General features: G+C 40.1%; 1 long non-coding RNA gene across 1 annotated transcript; it reads left to right on the forward strand.

Annotated features, from left to right (window-relative positions):
- The first annotated feature begins 1,060 nt into the window (after window positions 1-1,060).
- Window positions 1,061-3,409, forward strand: LOC123072686 (uncharacterized). Its single transcript, XR_006435303.1, has 3 exons — window positions 1,061-1,198; window positions 1,803-1,862; window positions 3,170-3,409. It is a non-coding gene; the product is annotated as an uncharacterized lncRNA (long non-coding RNA).
- The last annotated feature ends 18,328 nt before the right edge of the window (window positions 3,410-21,737 follow it).

Below are 21,737 nucleotides of genomic sequence, written 5' to 3' on the forward strand. Positions count from 1 at the left end.
ACATATTTAGACGAATACACTATTCAGGACCAGGAACATTAAGATTTCTAATGTTGTTTTCCTCTTTCAAGATTGCAGTTTTCATAAGCCTTAGATAGCTAAGGTACACATAGTTTTCATTTAACATTTTTTTACTGTTCTCTCATCTCCTATATGGCGTCTAAGAAATACTAATGTAGACAATTCAAAAATTTTAAATACCTTCTGGCCAATTATGTGGGGAAGGTGCAGCAAGCCGGCCCTCGCGTTGCAGTAGAGTGGAACCGGCAATTTTATGATTGGTCTCTAAATATTTATACTTGCACAGTTTGAATTAGCTTCACATGGTATATAGTTTGAACATAGGTATTCCTTAATTTTTCATATAAAAGGTTTAGAATTATTACCCTCAGTGCTAAAACTCGCAGTTACTAACAAATGCAAACGTTTCTGTTACAAAAGGTTTAGAATCATTACCCTTGATGCCAAATGGCACATTGTCCAAATACACGTTCAAAACACTTTGGGTTTGACATGTTCTCTATCCTTGATCAAAAATTACTTAAAAAAGGCAAACATTTCTCAACACGAACATGGTTTCAAATGGGTCTCTGCGCCATTTGGCGCACCGGGTCATCTAGTTGAACATATAAACCCTGAAGAAGTGGTAGTCACAACGAAGGTGGCCACGTCGCCTTTAAATCGCCATGAACAGTACTCGTGCCACCGCCTGTAAATTCCATGCCCCGTCAGGGTATTTTAGTCATTTCACGCGCAGCATATAAAAGGCAGCCTCCCCCGTGGAGAAAACCTAGCCGCCGCCTCCCATCCCACTCGCCTCCCCCTCCTCGTCGCCCTCCTCTCTCTCTCTCGCTAACCCCTCTCTCTCCCCATCGCGCCGGCCGGTTACGGCCAGCTCCGGCCCGCGCGTCTCCCCCGCGACCCCCGCCTCCTCTCCTGCCGTCGCCGCCGCCGGAGAAGCTCGCCTCCGCGCCCACAAGCCTCGGATTCGGCGGGATCCGGGACGAGGAGGGGTGGATGAGACGTGGGAGGAGGAGGAGGAGAGTGTGGGGGCGTCTAGGGAGGAATATCCCCGCCGCCTCCTCCGCTCGTGACGCAGGGCCTCGGGCCATGGGGGCGTTCGTTGCAGGAGCCTCGCCGCTGACCTCCCGTGCGCGGCGCCCGGCCCTGGCAGCGCCAATCTCCCCTTCACACACAGGTACTCCCCCTCTCTCCTCTGTGCCCTCTCTCTCTCTCTGTCTCACTCCCTTTCTTTTAATAATTCCTACAACTTTTTGGTGATTGATATTGGGGATAAATAAACTGTTATTTGTGTTGCTGATTGTTTTGATCTGGACATGGATTGGATAGTGGAGAATTGATACTAGGATAGAGAAATTGTTATTTGTGTTGCTATTATTTCTTTGATTTGGACATGGATTGTTCAGTGCTAGAACTTCATATCATTATTGTTGAGAAGGTATTGCTAAAAGACAGTTAACTCTCTGATATTTGTCCATTCGCTTTCTATATGGAGGGGAATTAATATGTACAGATGAGCCTTCCAAACTGAATATTTGAGTGCTCTTCTTGTTTGAAATTTTTTGTTCACAACAGTAGGTTGATGCCCGCAGTTGTTTGAAATCAAATTCAGAGGATACACAACCTAAGATCGACACATCCCTACCTGAACCAAAGGGTCGTACGCCCATCATTATTATTATTTTCAATGCTATTTGTGTTCTTCATATCCCCAATTAATTTATTCAGTCTTACTTTTGACATAAAACGCAAGTTGACTTTGAACCCCTTCTCCACCACAGGCAAGGTCGAACCCCAACACCGAGAAGGTATCTTGGCACCAAATCATCGCGAGAAGAAGGGTATGTGTTGCTGTGCATGAGGTGTTAATACTTAATAAAGTTTTGCATTCTTTGTTCTGGTGGATTTTGTGTGTTTGGTTGACATCTATGCTGAATTTATTTTCCTGAGATTGTTCTGGTGTTTTTGGTGCAAACTGATTAAGGAGGCTGGAGTTTGTCAAGTTTGCCATGTATGCCTAATATAATTTTCTTAGATTGCTACTGCAATTGTATGATTGTGATCCCAGTAGGTCAAGACTACATTTGTGTTGTTGAACCGAGATTCACTAAGCTTGGCAGAGAGGATAAATTTTTCTTTTGCAGATAACTGGGCTCTAAAAGATTCAATAGTTACATGTGGTTTTGTATCTGCAGTTTGTTTGCATGTATTTTTTGAGGTTTTTGATGACCAGAATTATGAAATTTCCTTGGTTAAAATCTTTATATGTGGCATGATCTCTGAAAACAAAATAGAGTAATATAGTTTCCTTCAAGTTGTCATTGCAACAGAAGTTGAAGTGTATCTTCATGATCAGTAGATCTGTGCGTGATGCCGCCTGTTGTAGTTCTATCGCTATGCAGACATGTTCAAGAAATGCAAGTAATATAGTTTTGATGATGTCTGAGTGTAGATAAAGCAGCCTTGTTCAGAAGTGCTTTGTCAAGTTCCTGTAAAAAAGCTTTCTAGATATACATTATGTTTACAGTTTCGCTCGGCTTCCCTAATCCCAAAGGTAATAATATGATTCCTTTATGTTGTTTGCCCAGATTCAGAAGTGAATTTTTGAGGTATATTTGCTTGTTGTGTGTACTGTAAATTCTAAGCTTTCTAGGCATACATGTGCATGTGTATTTTTAGGTGCTAATATTATTTCTTTATGTTGTAAACTCTAAGTGTCTTGTAAACTCTTAAGCTTTCTAGACGTTCATGTACATGTGTATTTTTTTAGGTAATAATATGATATCTGTATGTGGTTGCCCAAATTCAGAAGTGAACTTTGCTGTATATTAGTCAGCATCTCCTGCATGACCTTTTAAACTTCAATGCAGCTGTACAAGGTTTGTGATGATTTTTTTCCCAGTTTTGTCTTGATTTAGACTTTTGTAGTTACACGTGTTATGTTTGTTCACCATGCTAATCATGAGGGTTTTACAGGAGGATTTAGACTCACACGAGCTTTCATTGTAACAGAGCTGCTGAACTTAAACAGATGTTCTCCCGCATATCCATGCCCAAACTGAAACCTATATAATTTACGCCATTTAACCATAGCAATGTTTCATCCATTGAGAGAATTAAAAAATTGACATAAATTTGCTCACTGCAGAGCCTCCGAACAGGAAACCGGCGGGGAGCATGCCACCGTAGGGGAAGGGCAGGGGAGACATGGTGGCGGCTAGCTGGGCCAAGCTGCGAACGCCCATCGGCGACTTTCGTTGGGGTCCATACCATTCTTCCTCCCCTCACTCCGATGCCAAAACCAGTAGGTGCAGCAAGAAGGTCAAGCATCAACAGAGGTGCACATCCGCACATGGGTGGCGTGAACAGATGGCTACCCCAAGATAATCTGAACCAGGTGCTCACCTCTCTCTCTCTCTCTCTCTATTTCTTTTTCATTTTCATCTTGACCCCATTCAGGTAGAATGCTGCTCTGTTTTTCTGTAATTAAGCAAGTATATAGCTGGCCACTATCTTATATGTGTTGCACTCTATATTGCAGCTTGCAGCATCCGATGAGAAACCAAGCCAGTTTCTCAGCATGGCAGATAACTCTCTAGACATGATCATGTCTCTAGCAGTTAAGTTTTGAACTGGAACTGTTGATCACATTATAACTGTTCCTGCTACTGCAGGTTCGACTTGAATTTTGTATTATGTACAGATGGTGTTGGTGTGCCTCTCCATAGGTTTCTACCTCCCGGAATTCATCTTCCTATTGCCACATAATTACATCCTTTGTTTTTGGGAAAACAATGTATAGATCCATTGTTTCTCTCTACAGTGCGCATGCCCTTTTATTTGTTTTTGGATAGATTCTTCCGTTGATTTCTTGCTATGCTTGGATAACTAGAGTATCTCATTCGAAATTATCCAGTCTTTTGTATGTTCACTTGCATAGATGGCTTAATCCAGAACCTAAAGTGAAGAAAATATAGCACATATACTTGGTCATTTCTCCTAAGAAGATTAATCCACCTGGACTTTTAACTTGACTTCCAAAGAAGTTCTGGATGATCAAGCATGTTCGGGTTTTTAGTAAACTGAAATAGTGTTGCACTCTGACAATAGTATTCTGATTTTCTAAGTTAACAAAATCTTCTCACATACGTGATACGTCATGCAGATCGGGTCGTAGTCGGAGCACAACTAAGGTTGGCGCTGCTCAAGTGTTTGCAGCGGGATCCTCTTCTACAACGGTGATGACAAGGGCTCCGCTCCCAGTTCAGTCTATCAACTACACACACAACTCCTGGACCTGCCTTCAGATTTAAGGCAAGCGCTTCAGTACTTCCTTGTGTTGCATAGTCACTAGACTGGGTTTTCTTTGATTCTATGATTGGTTTGTTTTCATCGCAATGTATGTGTCCACACAATCAAAAGGATCAAGATAGCTTCACATAGATTAGTTAATTGGCCAGGTACATACGAAGCTGTGAATCTAAACAGGACGCACATACATCACCACACCAATATGTTGTGTGTAACACGACCATTCCTAACATACCATGGTTTGCATGGTGGATAACCGATGTGTGTTAAGATGAGCAGCAGCACGCTCACACATTATCTTTGCCATTTAAATAACCATATTTGTTCTATGAAGTTTCTGTTATATATCTCTATGTCCATGTACTTCTCAAAAGTTACCTTGGATGAGAAGCATTGTTTTGCTGGTCTTTGTGAAGACAAGATAGGAAGATCCATGTTCTTGATCAATCAAATATGGTCAAAACTGTAGTTTTTTCACCAGTGTAATCTTATTAATAACTTTGACCAAAATTCCTACAATCTCATTAGTAATCAGGTGTGGACAAATATGTTTTCAGTCCAGTTTGATCTAATATATCCTATTGAAGCGTACTTTGACCAAACGTCCTACAATCTCATTAGTAATTAATCAGGTGTGGACAAATATGTTTTCAATCCAGTTTGATATGATATTTTCAATTGAAGCAACAAAACCATCGTATTTGGCTTTCCGTAAGCACCAAGTTAACAATAATAGAGTTGATTAGTAGCTGATACAGTGCTATGAATTTTTATTATAGTCGTCGTTGGTATCAAATCAGTTTATACAGTAGAAACTTGGACAGTGCTAAGATGGATTAGCACGTACAGTTGTAAACTACAGAAAAAAGATTATTTGTCCATTAGTCGATACCGAATTTGATCATATATATTGTTCTATTGAGCTTATTATTGTAAAGTCACCAACAAGTTGAATCAGCTATAAGCCTCTCAGAAGGGTATAGCCGCCTCTGCTTCCGCATTACATCTCCATGTAAGTTTCTAATGTACGTTCACATATAATTTTGGTTGACATTATCTCTTCTATGAATTCTGCTTGCATTTTTTCAGTTGAAACAGTAACCGAATTTGATAAGTATGCAACGATTTCTGCCCTGCAGCATGAGTAAAATGTTATGAGTTATCACTTCAGATAAGTAACCACTATATTATTTTCTCTGTGTAATTGACCTGTACACATGTTGTCGCTCTGCTTGAACCATCGATCTCTATATGTATTTGAGCTCCTCTCACAGGCTGACTCCTATGTTCGTGACTGAGCATGTGTGTGTGTGTGTGTGGCCATGGGGCAGACTTTATCTTTGACTGAATCCTTGCAACATTTTCCTTTCAGGCCAACGAACAATAAGATTCTTCTGACCTTACATGTCGAAAACCCTTCGGAAGGTTTCGCTGTCCTGATCCCTGAGGGTTCCGGCTGACCTGAGGATATGATGTACTTTTTTTCTGAAGTAGTAATAAGGATTGATACAACGACGGTGTGGTACCCGAATGGCTACTTTTATTGCCTTTCGACATGCGCAAGTATTTGAGTAGCATGTGACTAATCTTACAGCCCCCCTCCCCTGATGTTTGGGATGAATGTTGTAAAATGTTTCACAAATAGATGATGGATTGATGCAATGTCTTACCCAATACAAAAGAAAATCACCCCGATAGTCTGAATGTCGAGCATTTTATGTTTCTGTTTATGTTTACATAACGTGGGAAGGGGGCATGGCGCACTATTTCACCTTCAGGAGAGAATTGCAGTGTCTTATTTTGTCCATTTTTCTTGCACAAGTTGTGCTGTCAAGAGATTTAGAATACCACTGTTAATAGGCTCTCTGCTTTATATTCTGAAATTTAGTCATGTGTCATGTATCATCCTTGGGTGATGTTTAGGTCTAGATGTGGGTCGTTTTGTCCATAAAAAACTGTGAAGTTGTATGTGCATTTCCTTCTATGCATCTCTTCAGATATTTGATTGATGCAAATATGCACTTTGAATTCTTATTGGATGTCTCTCAATATTGCTAAGAGTATCCAATACCCTATGAACCAACCTTCAACGTACACTATGTAGGAACATCATACCTGTATCTATTTCCCTATGCTACAAGGAGTTATTGATCGGTCCCTAAATATTCTTACTCTCATGGTTTGGAAGCTTGGTTTGCTCTCGCCCTTTGCGCTATCAAGGGTGTTGACAAAAGGGCCACCATCACTAGAGGCTAGAGCGACTTCTTCCATCAGGCGCACATGGAGGAAGGTCAAGCATATGCTTTCACCTTCAAATGCACTTCCAAGGGAACCCAAGAACCGACTATGTTTGTGACAGTACACTGGGGCTCAAGTGACAATGAGCAGGTTGGTGCTTTGAGTGTTTTGCCTTGCGATGTTCCGCTTGTTCTTGTTTCTTAATTTTTAGTCAGCTTACTTTGATAAGCTCCTCTTATGGCAGGTGGGAGGATCGTTCAGCTGACCAAGTGCAGTATGACGGTGATCTCTGGCGGTGATCGTTCAACAGACACAAAAAACCCAGGCCCGGCTCTCGGGCCAGGCCAACCAAAGCCCGACGCAAAAAAACCCAAGCCCGACCCGGCCCGACTGTCGGGCCTAAAAATCGGGCCTAAGCCCGGCCCAGCCCGACTGTCGGGCCTAAAAATCGGGCCTAAGCCCGGCCCATCACGCGAAAAGCCCATCGGGCGTCGGGCCACGGGCTGGGCCTCTTCCTTAAACGTGGAAAACAACGGGCCCGGGGCCGGCCCGGCCAGTGCTTCGCGCTCAAAACCTAGGCCCGAGCTCGGCCCGTGGACAAGACCGGGCCGGGCCGGGTCGGGCCGGGCTGCCCATGGCCAGGACTACTCATTACCATCACCGCTTCTAATTCGCTTCTTGCGCCATTGGCGCAACCAGGTCATCTAGTGTAAGGAAAGGATGCAATCTGCGGCCACCACGCGGCCCTCTGTGCACAAACAAATAAGGCCTCGTTGATTCACATGGTGTCAAAAACATAGGAACAGGAAAAACGTAGGTATATATTGGCATGTCACCTTGAATACTGCAAGATTGTAAGGGTGTTTGATTGTTCGCAGGTAAAATCTAGGATTCTTTCATATGTGTTGGAATTGATGGAAATTTTCCTATGAAATCTAGTGCAAATAAATCTGAAGAAAAAAATCCTATGATTTGCCATCCTATGAATCAAACAACCCACACAGAAAAAAATTCCTAAGGATTAGAATCCTCTAAAGTTCCTTCGAGAATCCTTTAAATCAAAGATGTTCTAAGAGGTTGAAGTGGACCATCCCCTAACCTGACTCGGGGAAAACAGAGACCTAGAGCGGATGCATCCCCATCATCGTTCATGAGCTTGATGGTTCGGTCCGAGCGGCCTAGTTCCTTGACCCCGCTCACCACCAAAACCTTCATTACTCCCTAGCGGGATTGCCGATAGGAGGAGGGCGTGTTTGGTTTGTACCCACGTTTGCCCTATCAAAATTTGGCTAGCCAAAATCCTGGTTGATGTTTTTGCTTGCCCATGAATTGGCCAATATTGGCTAGAAAAATGAACTAGAATTGTCGATGGAGCATTGACGAAAAATGTTGCCAACCATCCAAACAATGACGAATATTGTGTCCATGACCAAAAAAAATGGTAGGGTGGTCGCCGCTGATGATCACTGGATGCACTTGTACTAATTAGTTTTAGAATATCAGCCTTCTCCTTCCTCGGGAACAACTTGGATTCAGTGAAGAATTGTACTGTCCCGCCTATGTTTGTGCTTGCGTTTTGAATTGCTGCAAGCAGTTTATCATTTTTCTCAAGCAAGAGAGCAGCGTGAACAATGTCACAGATCTTATGCAGGCTGTCCACAGTTTGTCCAATGTCTTCGATTTCAGATCTTGTCAATTTCCCCTTGGATCGAGTCATAGATTTCACTTTTGATGTGAACTGATTGCTGCCCTTAGTTTCATCTTTTGTATCTGTTCATTGTACATGTGAAGTGCTAGAATTAGAACTCTTTTGTTCATATCGACAATACAAACTTTGATTTCGCAGTGCAAAGCAGCATCAACATAAAGAAAACTGAGCACCAACAATCGCAGAGGAAAAAGGAGAAAAAGGTTGTTTGAAATGTGAATTGTAGGTCTATTAAAATGTAAGGAAAGGATGCAATCTGCGGCCACCACGCGACCCTCTGTGCACAAACAAATAAGGCCTCGTTGATTCACAGGGTGTCAAAAACACAGGAACAGGAAAAACGTAGGAATATATTGGCATGTCACCTTGAATACTGCAAGATTGTAAGGGTGTTTGATTGTTCGCAGGTAAAATCTAGGATTCTTTCATATGTGTTGGAATTGATGGAAATTTTCCTATGAAATCTAGTGCAAATAAATCTGAAGAAAAAATCCTATGATTTGCCATCCTATGAATCAAACAACCCACACAGAAAAAAATTCCTAAGGATTAGAATCCTCTAAAGTTCCTTCGAGAATCCTTTAAATCAAAGATGTTCTAAGAGGTTGAAGTGGACCATCCCCTAACCTGACTCGGGGAAAACAGAGACCTAGAGCGGATGCATCCCCATCATCGTTCATGAGCTTGATGGTTCGGTCCGAGCGGCCTAGTTCCTTGACCCCGCTCACCACCAAAACCTTCATTACTCCCTAGCGGGATTGCCGATAGGAGGAGGGCGTGTTTGGTTTGTACCCACGTTTGCCCTATCAAAATTTGGCTAGCCAAAATCCTGGTTGATGTTTTTGCTTGCCCATGAATTGGCCAATATTGGCTAGAAAAATGAACTAGAATTGTCGATGGAGCATTGACGAAAAATGTTGCCAACCATCCAAACAATGACGAATATTGTGTCCATGACCAAAAAAAAATGGTAGGGTGGTCGCCGCTGATGATCTGAGTTAGGGTGGTTGTTTCTTTTATTGGATTCTTTGTCAAGCTTTAGTTTAATTCCTTTGCTTTATCTTTTCGAAAATTATTGATTTGACAAAAAATAGAGGCAGACGTGTACTCCTGTGTGGTATAGGGGCTATTCAACGCATAAAGCATTGGACAGAGCTCCCTAGGCTTGGTCCGGGGCAAGATATAAAGGGCGCCCGCCGTATTGAAAACGCTATATGTCGCTCAATGCGGGTAATAGCAAGTGACTGGGTCCTACTATCCATTCCCTTAGGGTGTGTTTAATTTCAGTCACGAAGTGGAACGGCATGCGTCGGACCCGTTCCTAGACCTTGTTCGAGCGTTTGGTATACAGATGGAACGGAACCACACTCGTTCCCACCGAACGAATATTCCTTGTAAATCCGGAACCGAGCGATACCTCCAAATCGGCCGGACCACGCGGAACAGGCGTCTCTTTCTCCTCCCCTGACTCGCACGCACCCTTCAAATCTCAGCGCCACTTCAAATCTGAACGGCATGCGGCGGCTACGCCAAAGTGAATCAGGCTCTGCTCCATCGTGCTCCTGTCCCCTCTTGCAATTTGTGCTTGTTCATGCCTTTGCAATGTGTGCATACCCCACCATTTATTGAGAATCCTTTCCAGATTTGCTTGTAAATAGATTGTGTATAGATTATTGATGTCATTTTATTTGGCATGATTGTGAAGCAAAATACAAACAGTAGGTGATGAAAAAAAATGTTGTTTTGATACTTAAATAAAATGCTTTCAAAATAAAATTAATGTTGCATATATTACTGGAAAAGCAAACACTAATTTGAAAAAAAAAATCATTCCATTCCATTCCACCAAGTAAACATGGAGATGTAACCGTTCCATTCCACCTACCAAACACAGAGATGGAACTATTCCATTCTTGTGGAATGGAACCATTACATTACATTCCACGTGGTTCTTCAACCAAACACACCCTTAACCAACAAACAAAATCGTGCAGCTAGGGTGGCTCAAAATAACTGCTACCACATGCTCCTCCGTTAGTACTAGGAAAAATCGGTAACACTACTCTTGGCTCCAGAAAAACTGACTCAAGTTGTTTGATGGATTAAAAAGTATAGCTGAAAAATGTTCACGGGTTTAGAAATATTCTTACAAAATTACATTGATTTTAAAAACCTTAATCACTATCTAAATGTGTTCACATAATTTTAAAATGTTCAAGCATTATTAAGTTCACATTTTTTTAAAAAAATATGTTAAATTTTAAAATGTGCACAAAATTTAAACTGTTTAAGTATGTAGCAAGTTATATAAATTAAAAAAGGAGATTAGAAGAACCGAAGAAAATCAGAAAACAGGAAAAAAACGGAACAAAAAACCTAAAGGAAAAACAAAATTTAATAGGAAGAACTAGCAGAAAAATACAAAAACCACCGAGAAAATCAGAAAAGAAAAAGCTAGATGTCCCGGCCAATGAGGCAAGAACGGTCGCTTTCTCGCTTAGGCACGTGATATAACATGCCCACCCAGAAAGCAGTATACGTCGTTTTTTTTTATTTGGTTTTCTGTTTTAGTTTACGATTTCTCTACTTTTCATTCACAGTTTTATTTTTTCCCATTTTTGGTTTCCTTTTCTTTCTTGGTGTTTAATGCTTATTTTCCTTTTTCATTTTTCTTCTAGTTTACTTTGTTGTATATCTGTTTATTTTTTCTTTTTATATTTATATTTTTTAGTTTTCTCAAAAGATTTCTTTTGCAACAAACATTATTTAAAACTGGGTGAACACTTCTTAAAACAATATGAACATGTTCTGTCAAGATGTGAATATTTTTTCAATTGTGCGGATAACTTTTAAGACATGTATCAGTACTCTTCGAAACTACATGAATACTTGTTAAATGTGTAATATTTTAATAATCTGTCAACATTAAAAAAAATGAATACATGCATTTAAATAAATGATTTTAAGTACAACATTCTTTAAATACCACGAGCATTCTTTTGAAATTTTATGACTCAGTTTTAAAATACATAAATATTTTTTCCTAAATTCATCATGAACACTTTTAGAAATGCTTAAGCAGATTTTCAATTACACAGCTGATAGCCCGGTCCATAACCAACGGTACTTCGGGCGACGAATGTTTATGGCCCGCTAGCTGCCAGGTGTATAATACAGGCACGTCTTTGTCTAACTTATAGTGATAAAGATGTACACCACATGACATTAAAAAACAACTGTTTTAGCCTAAAAAACTTTTTTTAAAATATTTCTACAAAGTATGTGACATTTTCAAAATGTTTACGTATTTCAAAAAATAACTTAAATATTCAAAAATATGTTTTTACAATGTAAAAAATGTTCATGTAATTAAAAAAACATGTTTCATGGCATTAAATAAATATACTGTGTGTCTTTAAAAATGTCGCATGTTTCCAAATTATGTTGGTAACATTTGTAAAAGCAAGTTAAACAATGTAAAAAAATATGTGTGTCATTCAAAAAATATTTCATCGTGTATTTGAAAAATGCTTAATATGTACTGATTTTTTTTCAAACACATGTATTTGGAAAACAAATTCGACATATATCCAAAATCTACAATGTGTATGAAAAGCATACATTAGTGCTTATATTTGAAAAGTTGTTAATCATATATCTGTAGTGTTAATGTGTATAAAAGATATTCCTTATGTACATGAAAAATAAACAATGGGTGCAAAGAATATATACATGTGTTTAAGAAAACTGAAGAGAATAGGAAAAGAAAAATAAATCCAAAGGAAGCGGCGAAAACCAAAGAAGGCAACAAAGGAAAATGAAGAAAAGTTGAAAAGTTGCAAATAAAAAAATCAGTGAAAAACTAATCATTGAAACCGGTGCAAGTAGTGAAACCCCAATAAAAAACTATATAGAAGGAAAAGTCATGAGGTAGCTACATTACTAAGACGGTCCAGTAGCACCGCGCCAGAGTCGAGTCGGATCTCACTTGTTGCTAGGCAGAGCTTTGTCCTGCCTTCAGCGATCGTGCGAACGGGTCGGCCAACATGGTTTTCCTGTAGGTAGGTAGTGGTCGTTCTTCTTTTGTGGACTGCTTTTCTACAGTTGGGTGTGCTTTGCTTCGGTTTTCTTTTGTCTCTTTGGTTTTTCCTTGATTCTCTTTTGTCTTCTTTTCTTTTCTTGTTCAGTTTTTCTTTTCTTTATTGGTTCTTCTTTTTCCTCCACGTCTGGTTTTTCTATGCGGTTCTTACTGTGTTTATTCATGGGTTTTTCTTTAGGTTTTTCTTTTCTATGCTTTTTTCATTTTTCTTGTTGTAAACACATGTCTGCTTTTTCAATAGCTATACATTTTTCATATACACGTCGTACACATTGAACATTTTTACAAATAAATGATGAACATTTTAAAAATACTTTTTTGAGCATATTTTTAGTTAGTATTAATAATTTTAAATTAACCACTGAGCATTTTTTGATGACATGAAATATTTTTGTATATATTCATATTTTAACATTGCACCATCATTTTCTAAAATATCACAAACATATTTTTTAAGTGGGTGAATGTATTTCTAACATGGCAGATAAAGTTTTCATGGTATGAAACTTTTTTTTGGAATACACGAACATTTTTCTACATGGTATTAACATTTTGAAAATGGCACAAACATTTGTTTTTGAAAGATATCAACGATTTTTAAAAGCTGTATTTTTACACCGCATAGAGATTTCGTAATGCGCGGTGAATGTTTGTAAAATTTAAGTAAGTTATTTTTTGTAGTATATGTATTTAGAATATATGGTAATGTATAAAAAATTAAAAACAAAGGAACATTTTTTCTCGTTACGGGCTCGCTCATTTAGGGGCCGTCTGAGTCGACAGAACTATTTGGCAAGTACTCTCTCTGTCTTGGTCAGGGGGGCCGCGTATGGTTTGGCCAACCCCATGGTCCAACCTGTATTCCACAAATTGTGGCTCTTAAATTTTTGATGAATAAAATTTGGCTTTACCCCTCAAAAAACGAAATCAAGGGAATGACTGTACCTCGCTTCGTGCAAACCACAAGAGGTCTTGGCCGAAGGGGCGCCTCCAGGTCGCGGTTATTGGGTCGACCCAAGCAGCTACTAGGTCGTTTCATTCTCCGCCTCTTCACTCGTTCCAATTTTTCTTACTTCTTTTTATATTTTGGTAATATTATTAATATGTTTATTGCAATACACAATCTAGTCCCGAAAATTAATAATTTATCACGGATTAGAAAAATTGTTAACACAGTGTAAAACTTTTTTTGGCAAATCTTAAATATAGATATAATTCAGAATGATATTCGTCACTAAAGAAATCTTCAAAAAATATGAAGTACATTTTAAACTATTATTTATATAATATAACTAAATGTTCTTATATTTCCAAAAAACCCTCATAATATAACATGGATACGATTTTGTTTCAAAAGATGAATTTAAATAGATGTGCATCATGTATTTGAAAAAAGTTCAGAAAGAGTATAAAAAAAGTGTTCAGAAAAGTGTATAGAAAAACTAGACATGTATTTTGAAAAAGGGAAAGAAAAAACTTAAAATTAAAAAAAACAAACAAGACCGTTAAAAATACAGAGGAAAAGAAGAAGAAAAGGTCGCACCCAGGATTCTAAAACCTATCCATAGGAGGCTACATCTCACAATAAGCGAGATAAAGCCCTCGTGTTGTCTCGCTTGCTTTAGCAAGACAAAGCACAAAATCACTAATTAATGTGTATCCTTGTAAAAGTCATTCTCACTTTTCATAGAGACCTTTTGTATCTATTAGTTGCAATGTTTTTACTGTTTATATAGGTAGACCATATGAGAAATCGTGTTATTTACCTCAATATATCCAAACCATCCGTTCTCGATGGGAAATGAAAAAAGCCCCCATGTGTAAGAAGACATGGGGAACTGGGTGTGAGTGAGGTGGGTGGGTGGGTGGGGGCGGGGGGAGGTTAAGGCATTGTCAAATTTCCCCAATGACATCCATTGTGCATTTTTGTGGTCTTTCGTGCCATTGAATAAAACTGAAACAGTTGGATGCTTACACATGGTTTTACCATTTCTTTGAAGAAAACTAATGGTCCTAAAAGTTAAGACATTAAATGGTCCAACAGCATACTAGGAAAATATTGCCGTATTGTATGGGATGCAATATTTCTTAGCTCGAGGTCAAATGAGCTCCGGTGAACAGTAAATTCTACAATGATTTAAAACAAATTGTAAACATTCTAAAACAAATTTATGATAAAAATTGACAAATGTTTGATTTATTTTTTGGCCATGACTTCGACGAAGGTCATTCCATGATGAAACTTTTGCAAGCAGTCAAAACATTTGACAAAGTTTGTGACAAAACTAATTTAGAATGTTTTGAAAAAAACCCCTTTTTTGGTTTACTGTTCACTAGGAGCTCATTTGAGCTCGTGAATAGAAGAGGGCCACTTTCATATGCGACGCCCACTTCTCCCTCTCACGGGGCCTCCAATGTGGGATCTGTTGTGTCCCTCCAACACGGCCTCCGGCGTAGTATGCTTTGACGATGACATCCAACCACGACACGACTCCGACGATGGTAGCAAGTGTGGTTTCCCACCATAACTCCGATGACGGTGGGAAGTGTTGCATCCAACCATGGGTGACGACGAAAAGTATTGCATCCATCCATCCGACCACAACTCTGAACGACATCGACTGTGGGAGTAGTAGTGGCGGTGAGCCGCCCTGTTTTTGTCATACACATCATAAATAGAACCGCAAACATGTGCCATGAGACTCAGAAGTGTTCTTCTACTCCCCAGTTCGAATGCACCCATCATGAATAGTAAAATAAAAAAGTAATGAAAATAAAAAATGGTTTTCATAGCAACAAACATTATTGAATGTTCTACATACGTGCAATTTCTTATGAAGGAAATATTCCTAATGCTCTGAAAAAAAGATGCTCCAAAATGCTCTTAAAATAGTCTTCTTGGAGCATTGATTTTTCTCTCCCGAAGCTTTACTCTTCACCAAACCTTTCACGTACATAGAACGTTCAACAATGTTTGTTGCCAATGATTTCAGATTTTTCTTTTATTTTTATTGTATTTTTTGGATTTTACTGTTCATTGGGTGCATTTGAGCTCGGGAGTAGAAACTCCATGTCTAGTGAAACCTTACTACTAAGCAAAAAATATGTATACATCTATAAAAATGATGGTATATATTTATATATAATTTAATATGTATTTCGAAAATAAATTTATCAAGAATCGATCAAAAACTACAAGCATAGTTTTAAAAACCAGACCGAACCAAACCAGAAAAGGGAACCGAGGTCTCATCTGGTTTTTCAAGGTGTGTCATTTTTGCAATATACCACGGAAATATAAAGAAAATCATGTGTAAACTAGGAATTGAACCTTTGACCTTGAGCCAACACACGCCCGAAAGCCCAATATCAACTGGGCTAGCTACAATTTGTGATTTACTTACAATCAATATTGATTGTATTAGTGGTGTTATTCCTCATTTAGTAGATGAAGGTATATCTATTCTACAATAGCAGATACCACTATCCTTTTTATGGATCATGACCTAGATAAATCAAGAAAGCTTAAGATCCTTTTATGTGCTTTTGAGGAACTCTCTGGTCTCAAAATAAATTTACATAAGGGCGAGCTTTTCTGCTTTGGCAAAGCCGCAAATTATGCATCTGAGTATGCTGAGATTTTCGGCTGCCAGCTCGAGCAGTTCCTGATTCGGTATCTGGGTATTCTAATTCACTATCGGTGTTTAACTATCGCTGAGTGGAAGCATATGGAAGAGAGGCTTGAGAAACATGTAGCCAATTGGAAGGCCAAACTCTTGACATATGGGGGACGACTAGTTTTGATCAGTCCTAAGCAATATGGTTCTATACATGTTGTCATTCTTCCACTTATCGAAAGGGGTTCTTCAACGTTAGGATTACTTTAGATCCATATTATTTTGGTAGTGTAATAACGAGTCCAAGGAATATCGGTTGGGTAGGTGGAGTGTATTATGCCGACCTAAAAGCCAATGGGGCCTTGGAATTCAAGATATTGAGATTAAAAACATCGCTCTTCTGAGTAAATGGGTGTACAAACCACTCACTTAGAATGGAGTGTGGCAGGAAATCATTTGCAACATGTATATGGTGTCGAAAGCTATTTCTCAAGTTTATTGGAAACCCAGTGATTCACATTTTTGGTATGGCGTGATGAAGGCCAAGGAAATATTTTTCCAATTTGGCTCTTTCTCGGTGAGGGATGGTTCTCAGGTTCGATTTTGAGAAGATACCTAGCTGGGCGCCACCCCACTTATCGTGCAATACCCGAGCTTGTACAAGATCGTCAGACATAAATCAGTCACAACCAAACCAGTTTTGGGACAGGAAAACCCTGACATTTCTTTCCTAGGGATTACTCATTCATCTGGAGGGTATTCAACTGTCCCGCAAACCGGACAAGTTTTGGTGGAATTTGCATCAGAACGGTAAGTTTCCAGTCAAGTCCTTGTACGATGCAATGGCTCATAAAGATGTTCCGTTTGATAACAAAAAACTGTGGAAGCTCAAAATTCCCCTAAAAGTGAAGATATTCATCTGGTTTCTAAGTAGAGGGGTCATCTTAACTAGAGATAACTTGGTACGACGTAATTGGCAAGATAGCCAGACATGTGTCTTTTGCCAACATGTCGAGTCTATTAAACACCTATTTTTTTAAGTGTATATAAGTTTGCTCGTGCTGTGTAGGCCATAGTTCAAGTAGCTTCAAATATTTATCCTCCATGTAGTGCATGTAATATGTTCGGCAATTGGTTGCGGGGCATCGATAAGCAATTTTCTGCACATATTCTTGTGGGGGCGACCTAGGCATTGTGCCTTTCCAAAAATGATGTAATTTTTAACAATAAATATGTTTTATCTCCTATGCAGGTTATCCATGCATGTAAGCGATGACTCTGTACTTGATCTATCTTGCAGAGACCGGAGGATAGAGACCTTTTTATGATGGCGTGTACACGGCTGGAGCATAAGGCCAGGGAGGTTTTCTCCCTACATGGATGAGGATGATAGTGTAATCTTCAGAGATCTTCCCACTGTATACCTTACTGATTTATTATTGTTGTAATACGATGCTTATTTTTGGTTGTATTGGACTTCTTGGCCGTGTGCATCATCCTATGTAGAGGCTGGGCATTCTTTTGGATGCGGTTGTATCACCTCGGTATATCAATTCAATAACATTAATGTTCTTTATATAAATAATTGTAATTTTTTTTGTTAGAGGTCACTTTTTTAGAAAATAACAAAAATATTTCTGTTTTCTTGTTGACATTGAACCAGTTGAACCGGTGATCCGACCAATAAAAACCTAAATTGATAACTTTATTGGTTTATTTTTTAAAACTATAACTACACGGTGCGAGTGTGCGACGTTAAATGATGTGACAATTGTTCTATTTCCTTGAGCTTTCAAAAATAAGTGCCTCTTATACTAGAAATGGCTGAAACGTTTACACCAAAATTCATATTTACGCGAATTCTAAAAAAAAGACATATTTACACAAAAAAATCATGTGGAATTGTGGTCAGAATGAGTTTTCCGTATGTATCTTTGTTTCATCATTTGGAATTGTGCTCATTGTGTTTGTATCCACTTAGTACTTCATTTTAAGTCAATAAAATTCACACTATATCGAAAATTCTATTTCACCGCGTTCAGGTGAGCTCGATCGAGCATGAAGTCAAGACGTACTTGCGAATAGCATACACCAATCTACTAACTGTTTCTTATTCAAGAAAAAGTAGAACGCACCTTTTCCTCCGTGTCATAGTACCGGAGCTTGTCGAGGTACTTGACCAGCTTGACCGCCTGTTCCTGGACCTCCGTGATCTGCCGCGCCAGCTCCTGGTTCCCGATCATGACCCCCGCGGTGGCTCCGGCGGTCACGGAGCCAAGGACGAGGTTGGCTCGATCCAGCGCGTGGATGAGATGCTTCACCTCCTTGCTGAAACCTTCCGACCCCAGCAGTGCTTGGATGGCAGCTTCCCTGAGGTGGTCGAGCAGCTTGTTCAGCACCCATGTCGTCGCCGTCGATGCGAGGAAAATGGGATCCATGGCCGGCCGAGAGGAAGGTGGGAGGGGAGGGGAGGGTCGAAGGGCGACGACCCGACGACTAGTCCCGTGCCTTTCGCGGTTTCATTTTAAGCACAACCGCAAGTGTATGGCACTTGTGATATTATATACTCCCGTCGTTCCAAAATAGATGACTCAATTTTATACTAACTTTAGTACAAAGTTGGGTCATCTATTTTGGAATGGAGAGAGTACGTACTAGCATAGTATATACTATAGTGGCCGTGTCATATACCAACTCTTAACTTTGGAAAAGATGTGGCCAAATCTGGGTGTAGTACGCCCACTTATCTACTATAAGTAATTTTCCTCTCCCTTTTTTTCTAACATATGGACTTCAAACTTCTGGAGTCAACAAAAATTTAGAGTTACATTATGCGAAAAGAGCCAGATTTTTCTGTCCCACATAAATACGTAAAATAAGATATTTTTTGAATTAAGCTATACTGTTTTAATTATTTATGGTGCACAAAAATATCTGGAAGTCTTTACAGATTGCAGTTCCAAAATTTTGTTGACCTGGAAAGTTTCAAGTCAGTTCATAATTAACACACGATTGAATGCAGTGTAAGTTTTTTTGAACACAGTACAGACGCAACGCTCATATATACGCGCATACACGAACACCCTACCCCTATGAGCACATTCGAGAGATTGAGCCGGCATATCATCTACGTCTCCTCCCACTGAACGCGCATCACCGGAAATCCTGAAATAAATCCAGAATAAAAGCGAGCATCAGGACTTGAACCCTGATGGGCTGGGATACCATAGTCCACTTAACCATCCAACCATCACAGTGTAGTGTAAGTGTTGGATGGTTTAGATGAGTGGTGCAGTACACCCATGTTTAGAACTTACCCTAGAAAAACTATAAGCTTCCATAAAATTGCTCCGCCTACCTCCCTTCGAACCATATAGGTCGTGCCTACCGCCACCATGCTAGCAGTCACCTCCAGAGCGCCTGGCACAAGCTGCGCGTCACCATTGAAGCCCACGTTGGCCGGCTAACACCCTCATTACCTATGCCGTAGTGATGCCTCGAGCTTCGGTGAGGTGGGGAAGCGGTTCTTGTCGGCCACCCCAGCCTGGCCTACTCGCCTAGCCCGAGAGTTTGCGTTGGCCACCGCTTCCTCCCACCCGTGACATGGCCAAGGTGCTTGATCAAAGGGCATTGAGTGTGTTGGGTGTATGAAAATTTTACTGAGAGTTAAATTGGGGATGCATGGGCTGGATCTCTTCCCATCAATAAACATTATTGGAGTTAAGTTTGGGGATGGGCTAGACTTCCTCTTACAAAATATCTGAGCATTCAAGTACAAACTGTAGTTGGGTCGGTGTCATTTGGTGTACAAAATGGTGACAACTTTGGTTAAGGGAAATTCTACTGCCGTATTTTATAAAGAAACAAAAGAAATATTTCAAAATACTTTGTTATGGTAAAACCATGGAATCTCATAGCTACAGGCAAAATTACTGCAGTTTTTGATACTTTGGTTTTTATAATAAACTTTGCTATCAAACACAGCCAAATAAATTTTAGGCAAAGTACCAAGAATCCAAGTTGACGCCGTGTGTGCATGCAAGTTGGCCTAGACCAATTCTTCGACATGTGCATTATGTGTTTAATTTGACATCTTCTTGATTGTACCTGAAAGGATTTTAATCCTATTTTGTCTTGGAGTATTTCTTGAGTATCCATCCCTTTAAATCCTTCTAATTTTAAATTAACACATAATATCATAGACGTCATCTCTATTTTTCAGTTATTTAATTTTATTGCAATATTGCATGTTTGACTTCAAGATGCCTCTCGACCAGCCCACAAGAGCTGTCCATTTCATGCGTCAGATCCTATTAGTTATTGAAGTTTGACTGTTGACATTTAGCTAGTTGATGATTTCTTAACGTGTGTATATAGAAAACAATGCAGTGCCGTAACCATCTCCACCTCTGAAGTTCAATGCCCGAACTGCATATAATAATGCCTCATGTGACGTTTGATTTTGTTGATGTAATTTTGACTTTCTTGCCGCCATTGTAAGTTCTTTTGCCTCTCTACTTGCTGTTTAGTAATTCAGTAACTTCGTTTTCTAAAAGGTAAATTTTCACCCAGAACTACATGTATAAATTGTCACAAAAATATAAATTTCAGAAATCATTTGAAAGAATTACGTATTAAGGTAGTATCAATTACACAAAAGAACATATATCTAGGTTTCCGTGAGTTCAGCATGTGGGGTTGTTGGGAACGTAGTAATTTCAAAAAAATTCCTACGCACACACAAGATCATGTTGATGCATAGCAACGAGAGGGGAGAGTGTGTCCACGTATTCTCGTAGACCGAAAGCGGAAGCTTTAGAACAACGCGGTTGATGTAGTCGTACGTCTTCACGGCCCGACCGATCAATCACCGAAACTACGGCACCTCCGAGTTCTAGCACACGTTCAGCTCGATGGCGTCCCTCGAACTCCGATCCAGCCGAGTGTTGAGGGAGAGTTCCGTCAGCACGACGGCGTGGTGACGATCTTGATGTTCTACCGACGCAGGGCTTCGCCTAAGCACCGCTACGATATTATCGAGGTGGATTATGGTGGAGGGGGGCACCACACACGGCTAAGAGATCCAAAGGATCAATTGATGTTGTCCTAGAGGTGCCCCCTGCCCCCATATATAAAGGAGCAAGGGAGGAGGAGGCCGGCCCTAGGAGGGGCGCGCCAAGGGAGTAGGATTCCTACTCCTAGTAGGAGTAGGTTTCCTTCTTTCCTAGTCCAACTAGGAGAAGAGGGGAAAGGAGGGGAGTGGAGAAGGAAGGGAGAGGTGGGCCGCGCCCCAAACCCCTTGTCCAATTCGAACTGGGCTTGGGAGGGGCGCGCGCCACCTCCTGGCTCCTTCCCACTAAGGCACATTAAGGCCCAATACTCTTCCCCGTATTCCCGTAACTCCTCGGTACTCCGAAAAATACCCGAATCACTCGGAACCTTTTCGAAGTCCGAATATAGTCGTCCAATATATCGATCTTTACGTCTCGACCATTTCAAGACTCCTCGTCATGTCCCCGATCTCATTCGGGACTCCAAACTCCTTCGGTACATCAAAACTCATAAACTCATAATAAAACTGTCATCGAAACCTTAAGCGTGCGGACCCTACGGGTTCGGGAACTATGTAGACATGACCGAAACACGTTTCCGGTCAATAACCAATAGCGGAACCTGGATGCTCATATTGGCTCCCACATATTCTACGTGGATCTTTATCGGTCAAACCGCATAACAACATACG

Source organism: Triticum aestivum, chromosome 3B (assembly GCF_018294505.1).
Source record: "Triticum aestivum cultivar Chinese Spring chromosome 3B, IWGSC CS RefSeq v2.1, whole genome shotgun sequence".
In the NCBI taxonomy this organism is placed as follows: domain Eukaryota; kingdom Viridiplantae; phylum Streptophyta; class Magnoliopsida; order Poales; family Poaceae; genus Triticum; species Triticum aestivum.